This window comes from Carassius carassius, chromosome 16, assembly GCF_963082965.1.
Source record: "Carassius carassius chromosome 16, fCarCar2.1, whole genome shotgun sequence".
NCBI lineage: Eukaryota > Metazoa > Chordata > Actinopteri > Cypriniformes > Cyprinidae > Carassius > Carassius carassius.
In genome coordinates this window covers 13,553,184-13,572,546 of record NC_081770.1, presented here as the reverse complement: position 1 = coordinate 13,572,546, position 19,363 = coordinate 13,553,184, and the positions used below count along the sequence as shown (strand labels likewise).

General features: G+C 36.0%; 1 protein-coding gene across 1 annotated transcript in view; it reads right to left on the bottom strand.

The window, feature by feature from the left end:
* The window catches only part of LOC132159554 (uncharacterized), a 1,375,546-nt gene that overhangs the window by 284,069 nt on the left and 1,072,114 nt on the right, over nucleotides 1–19,363 (bottom strand). The window lies entirely within an intron of this gene.

Sequence of the window (19,363 nt, the reverse complement as noted above, 5' to 3'; positions counted from 1 at the left end):
ATCGTAGTTGTGATAATTGCCTCCAGTTATGCTGAGAAAATTTTATTTTAAAAATTATAAATTCATAATCATAGAAAAACATAATTTGCATTAATTCATGTTAATTATGTATATTATTGTTTATGTCAGAAAACTTGAGTGTCAGACTCATGAAATACAAATGTGTTGTTATTGAATTATTTTAACGTGTAATTCAGTAAATTCTTTTTCCTGTTATTTTAATTCTGCTGTACACTACAGACAATATGGCTGTGGCTTCATTAAAATATCTGAAAGCTTCTATCACCTGATGTTCTTTAGTTTACAGCTTTCACCCCGCTGTAAATCAATGAGCTCCTCCACTCCTGATTGTCCAGGATCATTTCCTGTGAGATCCAGCTCTGTCAGGTGTGAGTTTGACTTCAGAGATGAGGTCAGAGTTTTATATCCTTCTTCAGTGATACTGCAGTCTGAAAGTCTATATATATATATATATATATATGTATATAAAGTTAAGTACAGCCAGCTAATGCCTTAATATCACCTGCTTCATTTAATTTTCAAAGTATTATATATATATATATATATATATATATATATATATATATATATATATAATTGCAAGTAGTAATTAAATGTATATTTTTGTCTACACAATTGTCTAGATTTTTATCATTTGATCTAATCCAATAGACATTTTGTAATTTATTCTGTATCTTTGTGATTTTGTGAACGTAGTTTGTCATTTTTCTTTGTTCTTGTTTCATTTGTTCTCATTACTCCCTGATTGTTTGAATCAGTCTTTTTAGTCGAATTCTCTGTTTATTTAAGCATTTGTATTTTCTGTGTTAATTGCCTGGTATAGTCCATTGATGGATATATGGTAGGTGTTCTCAGTTCCTCTCTTGCTGTTTTCTAGTCACCTTGTTTTTTTTTGTATTATAAAGTTCACCGGATCAAACAAAAGGCACAAAGATACAGAATAATGACACACCAATACATTCATATTTACATGCAAAAATGTACAGAAATTAAAAAACACACTTCAGTTTTTGTAATCTGCATTGTGCATTTTCCAAAAGAGGATAGATTTTCTCAATTCCAGTGTTTTGTAGTTTATTTCCACTCAGATCCAGCTCTATCAGGTTTGAAGGGTTTGAATTAAATGCTGAAGTCAGAGCAACACAACCTTCTGCTGTAATGCAGTTATTATTCAGCCTGCAGAGAAAAAAAAACAAAGGCAGGAAACAATCTTCAATTTATCTCAAAACCTTCTTTAACCTGTTAACCAGATCCCCCATTATGGCACTCACAGCTGAAAGTGCCCTACCTAATTTAAAATTGAAACAGTTCCTTACTTCAGTGTGTTATATACATAATTTTGGTATATTTGGAAAGAAGACCCTTTTACTTTTCCTCATCCAGAGTTGATAATGCTTAAAAATATTAAAAGTTATAGACACTGAAGTGCTTTGAAAAAAAAAATGTTTTTTGCAACCATTTTTCTAAAACTAATACTATGTTTACCCAGTCAAATAAAATGCGCTTCACAGTCACCTCTTAACGAGGCTCTTGTCTGTCTTATGCTGTCATTGCGCAATGAAACAAACATCTTTAAAGGTGGAGGTGCAAGATCATTCACAATTTTATACATTAAACTACAATTGTGAAATATTACAAAGTTTTTAAAAGTAAAGAAATTATATTTTTGAATTATAAGACAATGATGATGTCTGTCAGGTTTCTTATCAAACACTTTAATAGCACGTTTGTATAAACTAAGTAAAGGTCTAAGAGTAGATTTTCTTGCTTGTAACCATTAAGTAATGCAGTAAGAGAAGTAAGAAAATATTAAAGAGTGCAGAAAGATTATTGCAGCTTCTGCTGAAAGTTGATTCCATATAAATTTAAGAAACAACGACAGTCCTAATCCAAGCAAGCTACTAACAATAAAATATGAAATAATATTATATTTTTAAACAGGTTTCACATTTTAAGTATTAAACCATGCATAATACTCACTTCAGTGTGTTGAGTTTACAGTGTTTATCCTGCAGTAGAGCAGTGATCTGATTCACTTGTCTGTCTCCTAGTTTACATTCACTCAGATTCAGTTCTCTCAGGAGTAACGGGTTTTCACCCACAATTCCTTTCACATACTGACAGGCTTCATCTGCATCAGGACCCAAAAACCTAAATGAGTAAATAATGAAAGAGTTTTTTTTAGTGGTAAGCTGTCCTTAAACATTTTTTTAATATAAATTATTATTATATATAAACACTAATGACAACAGCAGCACCAATAGTCTGTAGAGCTTATTGTATTAAAGAAAGAATATTTTTTATTTACATTTTTTCTGTAGTATTATTTCATCATGTCTCACCTCAGTGTCTTCAGTGAATATTTTTGATCCTGTAGTAAATCATTGAGCTCGTTCACTCCTGATTGTCCAGGATCATTTCCTGTGAGATCCAGCTCTATCAGGTGTGAAGGGTTTGAACTCAGAGCTGATGCCAGAGCTTTATAACCTTCTTCAGTAATACTGCAGTTTGAAAGTCTAAAACAGGAATGAAAATGTAACATTCAGATGATTAATCAGTAATTCTAAAAAAAAATCCTTGTTCTTTTAACAAATTAATAAAATAAATAAATAAACAAACCCCATTACTTAATATAGATGTAAACAAAAGGCCCAGAGACCTTTAACATGTTAGACAGCAACTCACATGATTTTCTCCAGTTTACAGTTCTTTTTCAATCCATCAGATAGCATCTTCACTCCTGAATCTTGCAGATTATTATTGCTCAAGTCAAGACCCGTTAAACTACTGGAGGCTAAACTAAGAACTGAAGTGAGAGCTGAACAGCTTTCCTCAGTCAACTCGCACTCACTGAGCCTGAAAAATAAATCTTAAATTATTGTCATTATATATTGCATTATATATGTAAAACAAAACAAAACATGAACAAAATATTTAACTGAAACATTTTTTTATATTGTCTATATATCTCAAAGTGACTCAGTGCCTTTAAATGTACAGATATATTAAAACAGCACATTATTTTGTTACATAATTTGTAAGGCCTAATGATGATCTTTTTTGAGAAATATGGACAATATGAGAAATGCATAATTGAGATGTTTTGTTTTATCTTAGTAAATTGTCTTAATAAATGTACCTTAGTAGCTCCAATTTACAGTTTACATTCTTCAGTCCAGTGCAGAGCTGTTCCACTCCTGAATCGTGCAGATTATTATTGTTCATGTTTAGCTCTTTTAGATTGGTATCTGATCCTAGAACTTGAGCTAGAGCTATACAGCTTTTGTCTGTTAAATTGCAATCATTTAACCTATAAGGGAAATTGAATCATTAAATTAGGTAAATACAAAAATGTAAATATTTCTACCTAAAAATTAAATATCTTGTGAGGCTCATACATCAGTAATTTTCAGACAGTGATATTTGCTACACAAAACAATCTTAAGCATGTTAAAAATGCTAAGGTTTATGGCTGTAAGTTGTTTATTTGCTCAATTACTCACACACACACACACACACACATATATATACAAACCTGATTCCCAAAAAAAGTTGGGACACTGTAGAAATTGTGAGAAAAAGAGGAATGGAATAATTTACAAATTTCATAAACTTTTCTTTATTTTATTCACAATATAATATAGATAACATATCAAATGTTGAAAGTGAGACATTTTGAAATGTCATGCCAAATATTGGCTCATTTTGGATTTCATGAGAGCTACACATTCCAGAAAAGTTGGGACAGGTAGAAATAAGAGGCCGGAAAAGTTAAATGTACATATAAGGAACAGCTGGAGGACCAATTTGCAACTTATTAGGTCTATTGGCAACATGATTGGGTATGAAAAGAGCCTCTCAGAGTGGCAGTGTCTCTCAGAAGTCAAGATGGGCAGAAGATCACCAATTCCCCCAATGCTGTGGCGAAAAATAGTGGAGCAATATCAGAAAGGAGTTTCTCAGAGAAAAATTGCAAAGAGTTTGAAGTTATCATCATCTACAATGCATAATATCATCCAAAGACCTTGCATTTTCCAACATGACAATGCAAGACCACATACTGCATCAATTACAACATCATGGCTGTGAAGAAGAAGGATCCGGGTCCTGAAATGGCCAGCCTGCAGTCCAGATCTTTCACCCATAGAAAACATTTGGTGCATCATAAAGAGGAAGATGCGACAAAGAAGACCTAAGACAGTTGAGCAACTAGAAGCCTGTATTAGACAAGAATGGGACAACATTCCTATTCCTAAACTTGAGCAACTTGTCTCCTCAGACCCCAGACGTTTGCAGACTGTTATAAAAAGAAGAGGGGATGCCACACAGTGGTAAACATGGCCTTGTCCCAACTTTTTTGGAATGCGTAGCTCTCATGAAATCCAAAATGAGCCAATATTTGGCATAACATTTCAAAACGTCTCACTTTCAACATTTGATATGTTATCTATATAATATTGTAAATAAAATATAAGTTTATGAGATTTGTAAATTATTCCATTCCTTTTTTACTCACAATTTCTAGTGTCCCAACTTTTTTTTGGAATCAGGTTTGTATATATATATATATATATGTGTGTGTGTGTGTGTGTGTGTGTGTGTGTGTGTGTGTGTGGAAACTGAATGCTATGAAAACAAACATGGTGAATGTATCTAAGTAGGCTATGCTATACATCACATAAAAAAAATAAACATCATGATCTAAAAAAAACTGCTTGCCCAACGTTTTAATGTAATTTAATTAAGAATGATAAAGAAAAACAAAAGCACAGACTAAATGTTAACTGGTAACAATTACATTCACTCAAAATAGTAATTATATACCCCATTACAATAGTCTATTCACAGTAACTGTTCCTTTTAAATATAATTAAGTTTCATGTAGCATTTTAAAAGTACATTCATCTTAGAAAACTGCATATTTTAGTTAGAATTATGTGCTACATTTCTAATGTGCTCTTCTTGTTTGATGTGCATGTGTTTGTTCTTGCTCGATTAATGAAGTCTGTGAAGTTCAACAAAGACAAAATGCAAATACTTGCAGGATTTTCTGACATTTACATATAAACATATAACTGAAAGTGTGTGCAAATTATACAGTGCACAGCATAAATGAGTACACCCCCTCTAAAACTTAAATTCAGCAATTACTCTTTACTTAGAAGACATGTTAGGGTTCTTTGGAGATTTAATGTTCCAACAAGCCTGCTTGATCATTTACCGAAGAAGAATGCCAAAATTATTCAGCAAAATAAGATTTTCTTATCAAAGTGATACAATTTCATGTTTCAAAAATCAGTACACCCTCCTGAAATGTACTACATAAAAGAAAAACAAAAAGCCCACTGAATCATACTCAGACTTAATGCTGGCAGCAGTGGAACCACTTGGGGGAGAACTACAGTACCAGGTGACTTATTTCTTAGCATAAAAGAAGAAAACCAAATGATTGTTTTAAGTGTGAAAAAACTTCTGGGAATCCATACTGTGGTCTCAAAAGACCAAGTCAATCATTTCAGATCCAAAAGCATCCAAAATGTTCTGGTGTTGTTAGAAGAGGAGTTAAGTAAGAAGTGCTTGGTACCCACAGTGAAGTTCAGTGGTAGTAAAGCTTTTAGATAGGGGTGAATGAGTGCTGAAGATGGGAGGGAGCTGTGCTTTATCAGTGCTGTCATGAATTCACACACTACTGTGTGATGTAATACAAAAACTTGAAACAGAAGCTACCCTCCCCTCATTCCCTGCATAATTGGAAATTTTTTCAGCATGACAATGAATATATTTTTATTCTCCCAAGGTGAAAATCCTTCATTGGACATGTATTACACTCAATCTTAATGCGCTTGAGCAGCTGTGGGGGATTCTGTAGAGACGAGCTGAGCTAAACTCCCCATTAAAGATCAGGGCCCGATTCCCCAAAACGTTCTTATCACTAAGTAGTTCTTAACCTATTCCTTAACCTCTCTCTTATCCTTATGGCACGATTCCCGACACGTTCGTACGCTAAGTATATCTTCTGTAAGCAACACTTTCGTAAGGTTGGTCTGGACCATTCGTAAGCTCTCTCTTAGCGTTGTTTGAGCTCAAGACGCTACTGTGCAGCAATCTTTAGAAATCAGCGCAGCGAAGTACAAGTCAAACTATGGTATGTTGACAATGTTGTGGCTCAACAATGTTTTTTTTGTTATTTTTTAAGACTCATAATAAATTATGTTCGCAATGGATACAGGCCTATTTATGAAGTTGACTTTATGTGGTATCAGAACTAATATGGTGGTAATTAGCCTAGGCTTTTTCGTAATGTAATTAAAGCGAATTGGCAATCAATTTTTTGATCATTAAAATCTGGCAAACAATTTGGCTCTAAATGGCTAAGATCTATAAATGAGTAATCATGGTTGTGTCCAGTAAGCGACCAACTATAGCAACGATCCAACGTGTCCTTGTATGGAATCAAAGACCGTTTAGTCCATGTCAAATTTTTTATTCGGCAAAACTTAAGCACTTTTGACATTTTGCCTGACGTGGCTATATTAAAAAAAAAAAATTTGCCTCCCAAGACAGCTCATTATGGAGCTGCTGGACCTTCTCAGACCTGCGCTTGCCAGGCAAACGCGGCGGAATTTTGCTTTAAGCCCTGAAGCCCAGCGCTAGGTATTTTTCTTTTTTTTTTAGCTACAGAGAGATCCATCGAGGTCGTGGGAGAGGGCTACGGCCTAGTCAAGACCTCAGTGTGGAGGTACGTCCACACTGTCACCAACGCTCTCCTGCACCATGCCGGGGATTACATCCTGGTGGATGGCACACTCACCCCTATTGCCAATTCATCAGTGATTGATCAGGCATAGGCTACTTATAGCGAAAGGGAGACCCAGCCATAAACATGCAGGTTATAGTGGACCATAGGGGTGTGATCTCTGACCTGGTGGCAAGGTCCAGCAAAACTTCAAGTTCCTCTGACGAGAGGCTTGGTGCCCTTTTTTACGTTGCTTCCCCAGCATATTTTGTATCTAACTCTGTCTCTCTCTGTTCATTGTAGATAGGTTGCTTTTTATTAAAAACATGACCAATTGCAATCAATACCGCATTAAACAGAAGTAACTGCAGCTGCTTGCCAATCAATTCTGATTGTAAAGTACCTTACCATTAATATAAAAGTGTATTATATAATTTTTATAAGTCGTTAAACCCATGTCAAGAAGCGGCACAAGTGGCACAATGGGATAAGGAGGGTGGAAGATTAGCGAGGGATACCCGGTTCGTCTAACGGTCACAACATATCGTGTGAACATATTACTGACCATTTGATAATTTAATTTATAGTCTATATTCTACTGATAACTTAAACTATGTTAACATAAATGTTACTGTAATAATTTGAGGAATGTTTCATTTGAATAGAACGTGTTGTCTTTCTTAACGCTGTATTGCACCTTCGCGTGAAGTGGAAAATCAATTCCTGAGCAATCGATGCCAACTAATTCAGCACCCTCACTTTGGACAGCCCTCCTGTAACGTCGGACGTAAGAGGCAGTGCGCTAAGAAGCTTCCTAAGGGACACTTCGGGGAACACACTTAGGAACATAAACAACTTTGTTAAGATATATCTTTCGAGGTCTTCTTAGCGCGCTAATAGTGAGCGTTATCGGGGAAACGGGCCTAGAGCATTTAAGGTGGTTGTCCAGGAGTTAAACAGGGCAGATGTGAAAATTTGTTGTGAACTTGTACACTCAGTGCTAAGAAGGGCCAGAGCAGTATACTTTAAGTTCTGGAGGACATACTATGCTAGAATATTATACATTTTCTGAATTAAATCTCAGATCTACTCATTTCTGCAAACCTTAAATTTAAACAAAATTTGGCTAATTTCCTTATCTTACAGTAAATATTGACATATATTTTGTTGTTTTTATTAAGTATATGTTTAATATGTTTCAATTTTGCCATATTTCCATGAATTATATTAATGATCATTAAGAAAATACATATTTTATATATATTCAGAAGGGGTGTATTCATTCATGCTGTGCACTGTACACTGAGGGGAAAAATATAAAACATCTCCAAATGCATTATAAAGCAAACACATCTGCTAGAGCACCCGTCAGGGCCATGTTACACTATATGTTTATGTATTTGTTTAAAGTGCATAATATAAAGCATTCTCACATTATATTCAATTAAAATATATAGAAAGAATCATTTTGGCATGTTGTTTAGAATTAACTTGCAGGCAGTATATGATTCGAAAAATGAATTATAGAGGGTTATTGATAAATGTGTTTTTCAGATGAGTGCAAAATGTGACAAATTACTAACAAAGCTTTTTTGGAGATTTTTATGACTGGTGATAGTCGAATGAGACACTCGTCTGATCTCTTGAATTTCTGAAGCTCAAACTCCTCCATCTCTTCCTCTGATGTCAACAGAACAAAGGCCAAAGCAGACCACTGGGCAGGAGAAAGATCAGAAGATGAGAGACTTCCTTTGTTAAGGTGGGTCTGAATCTCTTTCACCAGAGTTTGATCATTCAGTTCGTTCAGACAGTAGAACAGATTGATGGATCTATCTGGAGACAGATTATCTTCAAATTTTTGCTTGATGTACTGAACTATTTCCTTTGTAGTCTGGTCACTGTCGTCTTGCTGTGTCAACAGACCTCGTAAGAGTGTTTTTTTAGACTCAAGTGACAAACCGAGAAGGAAGCGAAGGAAAAGGTCCAGGTGTCCATTGTCACTCTCAAGCGCCTTGTCGACTGCAGTCTTGAGCAAATCAATCATGGTGTCATTTTTGTTTTCCTGTTTTGCAGACTCCTGAACAAATGCATTTTTCTTGTTGATGTCTAGAAACAGATGTGCATAAAGGGCTGCAATAAACTCTTGAATGCTCATGTGAACAAAGCAGTACATGGTACCAAGAATGATCCCTGTTTCCTCCTTAAAAATCTGGGTACACATGCCTGAATACACTGATGCTTCAGAGATATCAATACCGCAGGCTTCCAGATCTGTGTCATAGAAGATCAGGTTGTTTCTTTCCAGCTGATGAAATGCCAGATTCCCCAGTGAAAGCATGGCATCTTTATCCCAGGAAACATCGGGTCTGTATTCTCCAGGATCTGATCTTTGTTTGGCCTGCAGGATCTGAAAGCGGAGAAAGTGTGTGTACATTTGTGTCAGAGTCTTAGGAGTGTCTTCAGTATTTGATTTCTGCAGTGTTTTGGAGACGTCATCAGCCTGACTGTTTTTCAGATCATTATTTCTTTTTTCCTCCAAAATCTTCTGGAGAACAGTGGCTGAAATCCAGCAGAAGACAGGGATGTGGCACATAATAAAGAGACTCTTTGATTGTTTAACATGATCAATGATTTCTTTGGCCTGATTCTCATCTGTGAATCTCTTTTTAAAGTACTCCTCCTTTTGTGCATCATTGAATCCTCTGACCTCTGTTACCCGGTCGATACAGTCAGGAGGAATCTTACTGGCAGCTGCTGGTCTGGTGGTGATCCAGATCTGCGCAGAAGGTAAAAGATTTCCTTTGATTAGGTTAGTTAGAAGAACATCCAGAGAGGCTGGTAATGAGACGTCACGCCATGTCTCATTTTCCTTAAAGTTTAGAGAAAGACGGCATTCGTCCAATCCATCAAGAATGAATAAGACATTAAATTTATCATTTCTTGTAAGGTTAAGTCCTTTTGTCTCTGGGAAAAACTGACTTACAAGACTCATCAAACTTTGTTTTTCTTTTTCCTTTAAGTTCATCTCTCTGAATGGAAGAGGAAATATGAAGCTGATGTCCTGATTGTCTTTTCCTTCAGCCCAGTCCAGAATAAACTTTTGCACAGATATGGATTTTCCAATCCCAGCAACTCCTTTTGTCAGTACAGTTCTGATCTGCTTGCCTTCTTCAAGTGCGTCAAACAAATTTGTGCATTCAACCTGTATCTCTTCTTTTTCATGACGTCTGGCAGCAACCTCAATCTGTCTTACCTCATGTTCAGTATTGACCTGTTCAATACCACCCTGAGTGATGTAGAGATCTGTGTAGATGCTATTCAGGAGCGTAGAGTCACCTTGCTTTGCGATTCCTTCAAACACACATTGATACTTTTTCTTCAGGTTCGACTTAAGTTGTCGTTGATGAATGAAGACCAGCTCATCTGAACAAACACAACAAAAACACAACTTAATTTTCTTTCCACATATTATAAGTGAAAAATCAGAAAGATGCTCATTAGTCTTTTACCTTTTAGAGTGTCTGCAAGTTCATCATGCTTCATACTTTTTAGGAAGTAAAGTGTGATATCAAGAGCTGCTTCTTTGATTTCACACATGTCCTCTATAAAATCCTGCACAAAGTATTGTGTGTTTTCTTTTTTTAATATTTTCTTAAACCTCTCCAACTCATTCTTCAGAAATATAATTATTTTGTTCTCAAGATCCTGAAACCAAAGAACAAAAACAAAAAGGGGTACAACAATAAAGTTTAATTAAATCTTACATCCACATATGAAACATAAGGTTAAACTTGTTAGATAAAAGTAGTAACAAAAGTACCAGAATTGAGGTAGGGGAAATTAACATTTCCGAATTACTGTAAACATGACAGTACCCTAAATCATGTATAGCTATGAAGTAGCTTAATATTGTTTACATATAATTGCAGGTTTAATTAAGAATCTAATGTCATAATTTCTGAAGTAATTTAAGTCAGAAATGATCCTATCTATCTTTCCTACTGATAGCAGCACAACACATGCAGATATAAAGCTGTAGAGGTTGTTTTATAAGCTATTCCTCTATAAACATGAAAAATCCAGGTTCTGATTCCAGCATAGCAGGGATCTGGAAGGGTTCACAACTAAAATCCTAGAGAAAACACTGCAATTCTCAATTGTCCTTTACAAACACAAATATGCAGTTTTATATTTGATGAATAACATGTATGTTCATTATAATAATTTGGTGCAAGAAACTATAAACTATCGGGCAAACTTTATACACACATATATATATATATATATATATATATATACACATACATACATATACATATATATATATATATATATATATATATATATACAGTAGGTGGACAACCTAAATGGGGATTACTGCAGTTCATACCGCCGCAGTAACTGTAATTCAGTCGTGTTTTAAAATCATTTGCGGAACTACCGCCAATTGGCATGCTATTTTTATTAAACAGTAAATAAATATAAGGCCTACACTAAGTAGACATCGAAAACGCCTATTTTACCGCCGCAGCGTTTGTAAAGTGCATTTGCAGCTTTTGACCGCTGAGTGGCGCTTTAACCACAAGTTATCAAACAAGCGCATCAAAGCACATTTTCGCAAATAGACGTCAGTTTTGCCTCGCTGATGTGTTACATTTGACTGGTTCAGTCACGGAAAATGAAAGAAAAACACTATAGTTTAAATATTTAATATATTTAATATTTAATATTCACAGATGAAAGTTTGGTATTTATGAAGTTATGTGCCTTTCTTAGAACGAATTCAAGCCGGATAAATGTCAAGCCTGTGCCAGAGTCTGTGCTTATATTTTCTAAGCTACATGGTATTAAACCATATTTTTGATTTGACAGATTTAAAAGCAGTGTGCAGTATTATTTATATTATATTAATAATGCGTTATATTATTCAAAAGAAATTGTGGTTTACTTTGCATCGGAGCATTAAAAGTGGTAGCTATTTTAGGGGGGTAGGCTACATGGATTAATATGCAAAATGTCAATATTTTCATATATTATGCCTATGTTTTAATTTATATTTTAAATATATTTTTTCCTTTAATAAAACAACATGCATTTTTGTTATTCGTTACCTGTCCTTTATTTTGACATAACTTATTGGGGAAAAAACATTTGTCTGTAAACTGATTAAGAAATTGTTGCATGTTTAAATGTGAAGCACTGTATAATTTCGTTCCCATTATTTAGGCCTAATTTGCCTAAAACAATAAACAAATAAAATTAAACCGGCATGATTAAATCTTTGAAACTCTAAAGAATTAATAAAACATACTCACGATTAAACTCAAGTTCTCTCATTATAATCAACAACATTCACACGATGTAAAAAAAAAGCTTTAGTAATTGACAACTTAAGTGATTTTAAAGGGAACCTTCTTTACTTGCTTTTAAAGTAGGGTAATATCATATGGCCTAAAAAAAATCTGAAATTTGAAAAAAAAAAAATTGAAAAAAAAAAAATCTGAAAAAAAAATTTGATTTAGGATTTAAACCGATTTTTAAATCAATATTCAAATGACGAAGAAATTTTACAAAACAAGTTTTAATATAGTTTATCATTCATTTTGCAGTCAAATTTATAACTGCAACAAGATGATTTAAAAAAACAGTACTGTTATTACCTTAATGCTGGAAAGACCTTTATTTTATTATTATAATTTTTTTAATACTAGCCCATCATGCATCTAACCATCCACTCAGTTTTAAGAGCTGTTCAGATTAAAACTGCCAGCTCCGCAGTGAGTCAGTGTCATGGACGGAGAACCTGTTAATATACTTTCTAGTTTATATTTCCATCTCGTTATGCCACTGGTTTAGATTTTTTTTTTTTTACAACTTATTTGTAAATAGAGCAGCGACTTTCTGTGTGTCTACACCAGACACAAGCTGTCATCTGTGCCCCACAGCGAAAAGTGTGTCTAAACTTGATGACATCACACTATAGTGTCAAATCATCTGAACGCAGTGTCAGAACATTTTGTCATAAACAGAACGAGCATCAGTTCACTGATGGGGATCATGTCCAGTGTATCCATCACTTGGTTCTGCTGTCTTTTGTTGGATCGTTCCACTTGTGTCCGGTGTAGACCTGGTGTGCGTTTTTTATTGTTTTATTTTACAGCCCTGCTTGTTTTAATGTTTATATTAAATATCTGTATTGACTGCATGGTCATATTATCGAATTATTTACTGCCACGCAACCTACAAAAGTAAAACTTGGCGAGTCGATCAACGAGCATTGCTACAGGTTGATTTTTGGTGGATATGCTGTGCTTGTGTTCCCGCGGTCTTCATTTCGTCAGGTGAAACGTCTCTCTCACTCGCAGCAGAGTCTGTGAGCAGCAACAACTTCCCCTCCGCGCACACTGATACCAGAAACACGCTCCGCCTTCACTCCATGGATAAAGTATTTCAGTATGTTTGACATGTTATGTTCATAACATAGCATATAAAATAATAATAAAAAAATAAATAAATAACAGGAGAGTGGCTTAACCCTTTAAAACCGAACGTGTCGGCGCCGACACAATTTACCATGCGGTATTAATGTTTTCATAACTCAGCAACCGTTTGCACTATGAAAAAAAATCTAATTGCGTCTGATAGAAGACAGCTTGCGCTTTAAGACAAAATACAGCTTAATACGGTAACTGCATGCTTTCCAGCAGCAAATCACAGCAGCTTTCGGGGAGAGGGGGAAGGGCGGAGTTGAAGCGGGAGATACGGAGCGCAGCAGGTTTGAAAGTTTGAGAGTGTGAAATATAAACAAAAACGAACAAAAACATGGCGAAAAAAGGTTTTACACGAGAGAAGGCGATTGATTTGATCTCTGATTACACCTGGGAAGAGGCTGAACATGATTCATCGGACCCGGAGTCTGTATTCAGATGTTGAGGATGTGTACTGGTTTTGATCCAGTCGTATATTGGTAAGTGAAGCTTATTTATTTGTTTCTTTCTGATGAATCGATGAGAAATTAATAAAATAGTAAGACTCCATGTTTTTGTTCGAAAAAACACTGTTTCACACACTTATATGTGCGTTGCACACACGTGTAAGTGCGTATGTGCATGCATACATGCGTTCATACTTGCTTATGTAACGTTAGCGTTATGTGTATGGGTGCGTGTGCATGCATACATAATTGTGTATGTAAGTGCATGGACATATCTCTCTCTGTGTGTGTGTGTGTAAGTAAGTAAAGGTGCGTGTGTGTGTATGCGAATGTGTGGGTGTATGTGTAACGTTATATGTATGTTTGTGTAAGTGCATGCATGTGTGCATATGTTTATGTGTGTTTGTGTGTGCTACTGCTAATGTGTGCATGTGTATATCTGTGTGTATGTGTGTGTGTATATCTGTTTGTGTGTATCTGTGTGCATGTGTGTATCTTATACAGTCTATGATGTGTATGCAAATGTGTGTGTGTACGCGCTTGCGTGACTTTGTGCATGCATGCATTTATGTCTATATCTGTATATTTGCGTGTGTGTGTGTGTGTGTAGGTGCATGTATGTGTGTGTGATTGTGTGTATGCAAATATAAGTAACTGCAGGCTTTATTTTTATTATTTTATTGTATTATTATTATAGTTATTTATTTATTATATTATTATATATTTATATATTATTTGTACATATTTTCTCTTACTAATAGATTGATTCATAATGAAAAGTATTTTTATGTACATATATCGTGAGTTTGTAATACATGCTGCCGTTTTTTTTGTTTTGTTTTTTTTTCAGTGTGGCTTACTCCAGTTATCGATGAAGAAGCAAATGGGCCGTCTACATCGAACACAACACCATCTCAGAGGGGCTGGGGCAGTGGTCGCTGCTGTAGCTGTACAATAAATACATGGGGGGACTTGACACCTCCAACAAGATGCTCAGAACAAAGTCGATGCCCCATAAAACAAGTCATATGTGACCATTTTCCAGCACTTCCTGGACATTGCAGTGACCAACAGCTTCATTTTACACAAAGAGATGTGTGCCATCCACCATGATAAGCTCATGACACGGCAAAACTTTCAGGAGCTGCTAGCTGCTCCGCTCACAGATGTTCCCCTGGATGGCAGCTCGAGAGAGATGCGATCATCTGCCTGTTCCTGTGAGTGATACTCAAGACCTTTCACAGAGTTGCATATGATGCAAAAGGAGTACCCCATGGAAGTGCAAGGAATGTGATGTGGGATTATGCTTGCAGTTAGACAGGAAATGCTTCAGAGAGCACCACATTTAAATGACTGGATTGAAGGATCCAAAAACGCCTGGAGGACTGGAGTACAACAAATGGCTCCTGAGTGAAAACTGTGCAATCCAGTGTCTCAAACAGACTTGTATATATGTATTATAGTTCCTTTTTCAAGATTGAGGCATTAGATTCTTTCGATCATGAGTTTTCAGAATTTTTTATAAATAAAAACCAGTACAATTTCTTCCCGTTTTTAATTTTTTTGTCTATTTAAATTCCATTTACTAACTCATTACACAAAATAATGTACAATAACTGTAATTTCCTGAAAGCCTATAATTTTCTGGAAAAAAAAATGACACCTTACACTTGAAGATACCACATTATGTTCTAATTTTATACTCAAAAAAACAAAATGAGTGAAAACGGCCAATTTTAGCTTTAGGTTCTAAAGGGCTAAGCTATGTGTAAACTTTTTTCCCTATATCACATGCCAAACTAATAACATTGTAAGCATTACATCTTTAATTGCTGCTTTTTGCTGTGAAAATTTAGTTTGTGATGAAAATAACAGTACATTTTTGTCAGTTATTTTATCTAAACAGATCGATTAACTTCTTCAAGATTTCAAAATCAGATAGCATGCTGATAATGTAGTAGCACTGTGAGATTACATTTGTTTAAACGCATTATTGCAAAAGCGATTGAGTGTGAATCTGTTTAAATCATGCTTTAACCCGAAAATAATCAGTAAAAGAAACAGACAAACTCTTAACATCCCGCTCGACTCTTGCAGTCATTGTAACCTTCTGATCAAGCTAAATATGTTTAACATGTATTCTTGCTGAATATGCAGTTATATGGCTGTTGGCATGAATTGTACTCGTGATGGAGCACTCTTGGAGCAGGTGAAAACCACAAATCTCATATTCAAGTGTTTGTGCAAAAAGTATTAATGTGCATTAATGACAGGGAGGCGCCGTCTCATCACTTTAATTTTTTCATGATAATGAATGTATAATTTTTTAATTAACATACTATCGTGGTGTCTCACATACATTAAAAATATCTAAAAAAGATAAAAAAATCTACAGAAAGCTTGAAATGTTTTTTAAATGAAAAGGAATAGTGTAATCTGTGAATGTTGCATTTCTCTCATCAGAGAGAGCCAGCACTGTGAATATAACCCAAACAACAGTCCTATATAAACCAGTTCAGCAAGTGAAAGCCTCATAAGACACTGTCCATATGAAAGAGCAATTCACACCTTTATCTCGACCCCCACATCCATGAATAACTACCCAAAACCCAACCCCCTCCAGCTGAACAGAATTCGGTCTGTGTTTTGGCTCTGAGGAACGGTGTGTTACTGGGCTGAAACATGCCTGCACTCAGCAGCACTACTCTTTGTATTCATAATTTTCTCACAGCCCATATTATTTTCACAAGACCATAATGATAATAACAAATCATCAATTAATAATTAATCATTATTTTACGAAAATCATTGTTGTTTGTGATCGTGGATGTTTGAGGAAGGCTTTAAGACCAAGCGGAATCCTCTGTTCCCGCCTCACATCGCATGGGTCTCCGCTCAGTGAGGCAGCTTCACTGTCTGCGATTTGACTTTACTGAATCAGATTGAGGCGAATACAACTTATTGATCATGAGCCCAACATTTAGCAAGGCAGGAAAACATTCATTCTAACGGAAGGAAGACGTATTTCATTGAGATAATGCTTTTAAAGAGAGAGAGAGAGAGAGAGAGAGAGAGAGAGAGAGAGAGAGAGAGAGAGAGAGAGAGAGAGAGAGAAGGAGTCTAGGGCTATTCTTAAACTTGGAGCTCATTATATTGAAGTACAATTCCAAACACCAGAAACGTTATGCATTTTATGAATAATGAAATGTTATGAAAATAAAATGTTATGCATTTTATTTATTCACATGCTGTATGGTTGAAATAATATTTTAGATCACAACTTTAAGTTCCGTTGTTTAACAAAAAATGCTTTATTGGCTAGTGTTTCATAAACCTTCAGTTGTTATGCTCTAAAATCCATGGCATTATTAATTTCACAGTATTTTTACCACCTAAATGACTAATCTTTAAAGTCACAATTCTATAATGGTCAAAATTACTCAGGCCAATGGTATTTTTAATGACATTATTTTATTATTATAATTTTTAATTTTTTTTGAATAATTTTAGCCTACATAAATAGGTAAAGCAAAACAAATATTCGGATTGTCCCTTATTTTTTCCCTTGTTTTCTTAAAGAATAAACACGTATTTTTTACAAGAATAAACATGATAACATATTATTAATTAATAAAAATAATTTAAGCAATTAAAACCTTTTTTTAAAAACTTGAATTTAAATACTATTAAACTAACTTTAACTGAGTTTATGAGTAAAAAAAAGTTCTAAATGAACTTGTGTTAACAATATAATTAGAACTAACAATATAATTCTATTTTTTAAAATGAACAATTCCTGTATAAAATGGGACAGCAACCTAGTGGTTCTCAACCTTTTTTTCCAGCGGGCCGCACTATGGTCTAAGTGCAAGTCGCATATAATTTACATATTACGTCAGCAATACAAACCAACCTGATTTATAATATTATAGCCTAACTATTATGATATATAATCTATTACATTCATTGAAATAAACAAGTCTACTCCCCATAAATAAAACACCTGATGCTGTCGGGAGCTGACCAATTTTTGTGAGATTCAGCTTGAAAGGAGTAACACAAAGAAGTTGTGATTGTAACGCCTGTGTTAAACTTTCCACATGAGCAATCCGGACGCAGACACGGCCAGCGCGGACGCAGACGAAAGATTTCTCCCACTCTGCTGCTCTGTGTTTCACGGAAACTTGGCTGAATGACACCATACCGGACAGCGCGCTCCATCTGCCGGGCTTTCAGCTGTTTAGAGCGGATCGCGACGCAGAATCAACGGGGAAATCGCGCGGCGGCGGGACATGCTTTTACATCAATGAACGGTGGTGTACAGATGTAACTGTGTTAAAGAAGACGTGCTGCTCAAATCTCGAAACGCTCTTCATTAACTGCAAGCCGTTCTATTCGCCGCGGGAGTTTCATTCGTTCATTCTGGTGAGTGTTTACATCCCTCCTCAAGCGCACGTGAGCTCAGCTTTACAGAAACTCGCTGAGCAGATCACAGAGACCGAACAACAACACCCAGACTCTGTTTTAATCATTCTTGGGGACTTTAATAAAGCCAATCTCTCCCGTGAACTGCCAAAATACAGACAGCATGTTACTTGTCCCACAAGAGACAGTAATATATTGGATCACTGTTACACAACAATAAAGGATGCATTTCACTCTGTTCCACGAGCAGCTTTGGGACATTCTGATCACCTTCTGGTTCATCTTATACCGACCTACAGGCAGAAACTAAAATCAGCTAAACCTGTATTAAGGACTGTAAAAAGATGGACTAATGAAGCAGAGCAGGATTTACAATCTTGTTTTGACCTCACTGATTGGAGTGTTTTTGAAGCTGCTGCCACTGATCTGGACGAACTCACAGAGACCGTAACATCATATATCAGTTTCTGTGAGGATATGTGTATTCCTACCAAGACTCAACTAAATTACAACAATGACAAACCGTGGTTCACTGCAAAACTCAGACAGCTCCGTCAGGCCAAAGAAGATGCTTACGTGAAGGGGGACAATGTCTTGTATAAACAGGCTAAATACACACTGGAAAAGGAGATCAAAGTGGCAAAGAGGAATTATTCTGAAAAAATAAGGACTCAGTTCACTTCGAACGACTCCGCATCAGTGTGGAAAAGCCTAAAGAAGATCACCAATTACAAGACACCACCCCCCAGCACTGTGGAAAATCAACGACTGGCAGACGATCTGAACGAGTTTTACTGCAGGTTTGAAAGAACACCCATCACCTGCCCTGAACACCTCTCCACACAACCGTTCACACCAATAACAACTCCTGCAACCAACCCTGAATGCCTCTCCAAACAAACGTTCACACCATTCACAGCTCCTGCAACCAACCCTGAATGCCTCTCCACACAACCGTTCACACCATTAACAGCTCCTGCAACCCATCCTGATCACCTCTCCAATCAACCGCTCTCACCATTCACAACTCCAGCAACCAACCCTGAATGCCTCTCCAAACAACTGTTCACACCACTCACAACTCCTGCAACCCACCCTGAACACCTCTCCAATCAAGCGCTCTCACCATTCACACCTCCTGCATCCCCCCTCTCCCCCACACCTGCAATACAGATCAGCGAGGATGCGGTGCGCCAGGTCTTCAGGAAGCAGAAAAGGAAAAAAGCACCAGGCCCAGATTGTGTTAC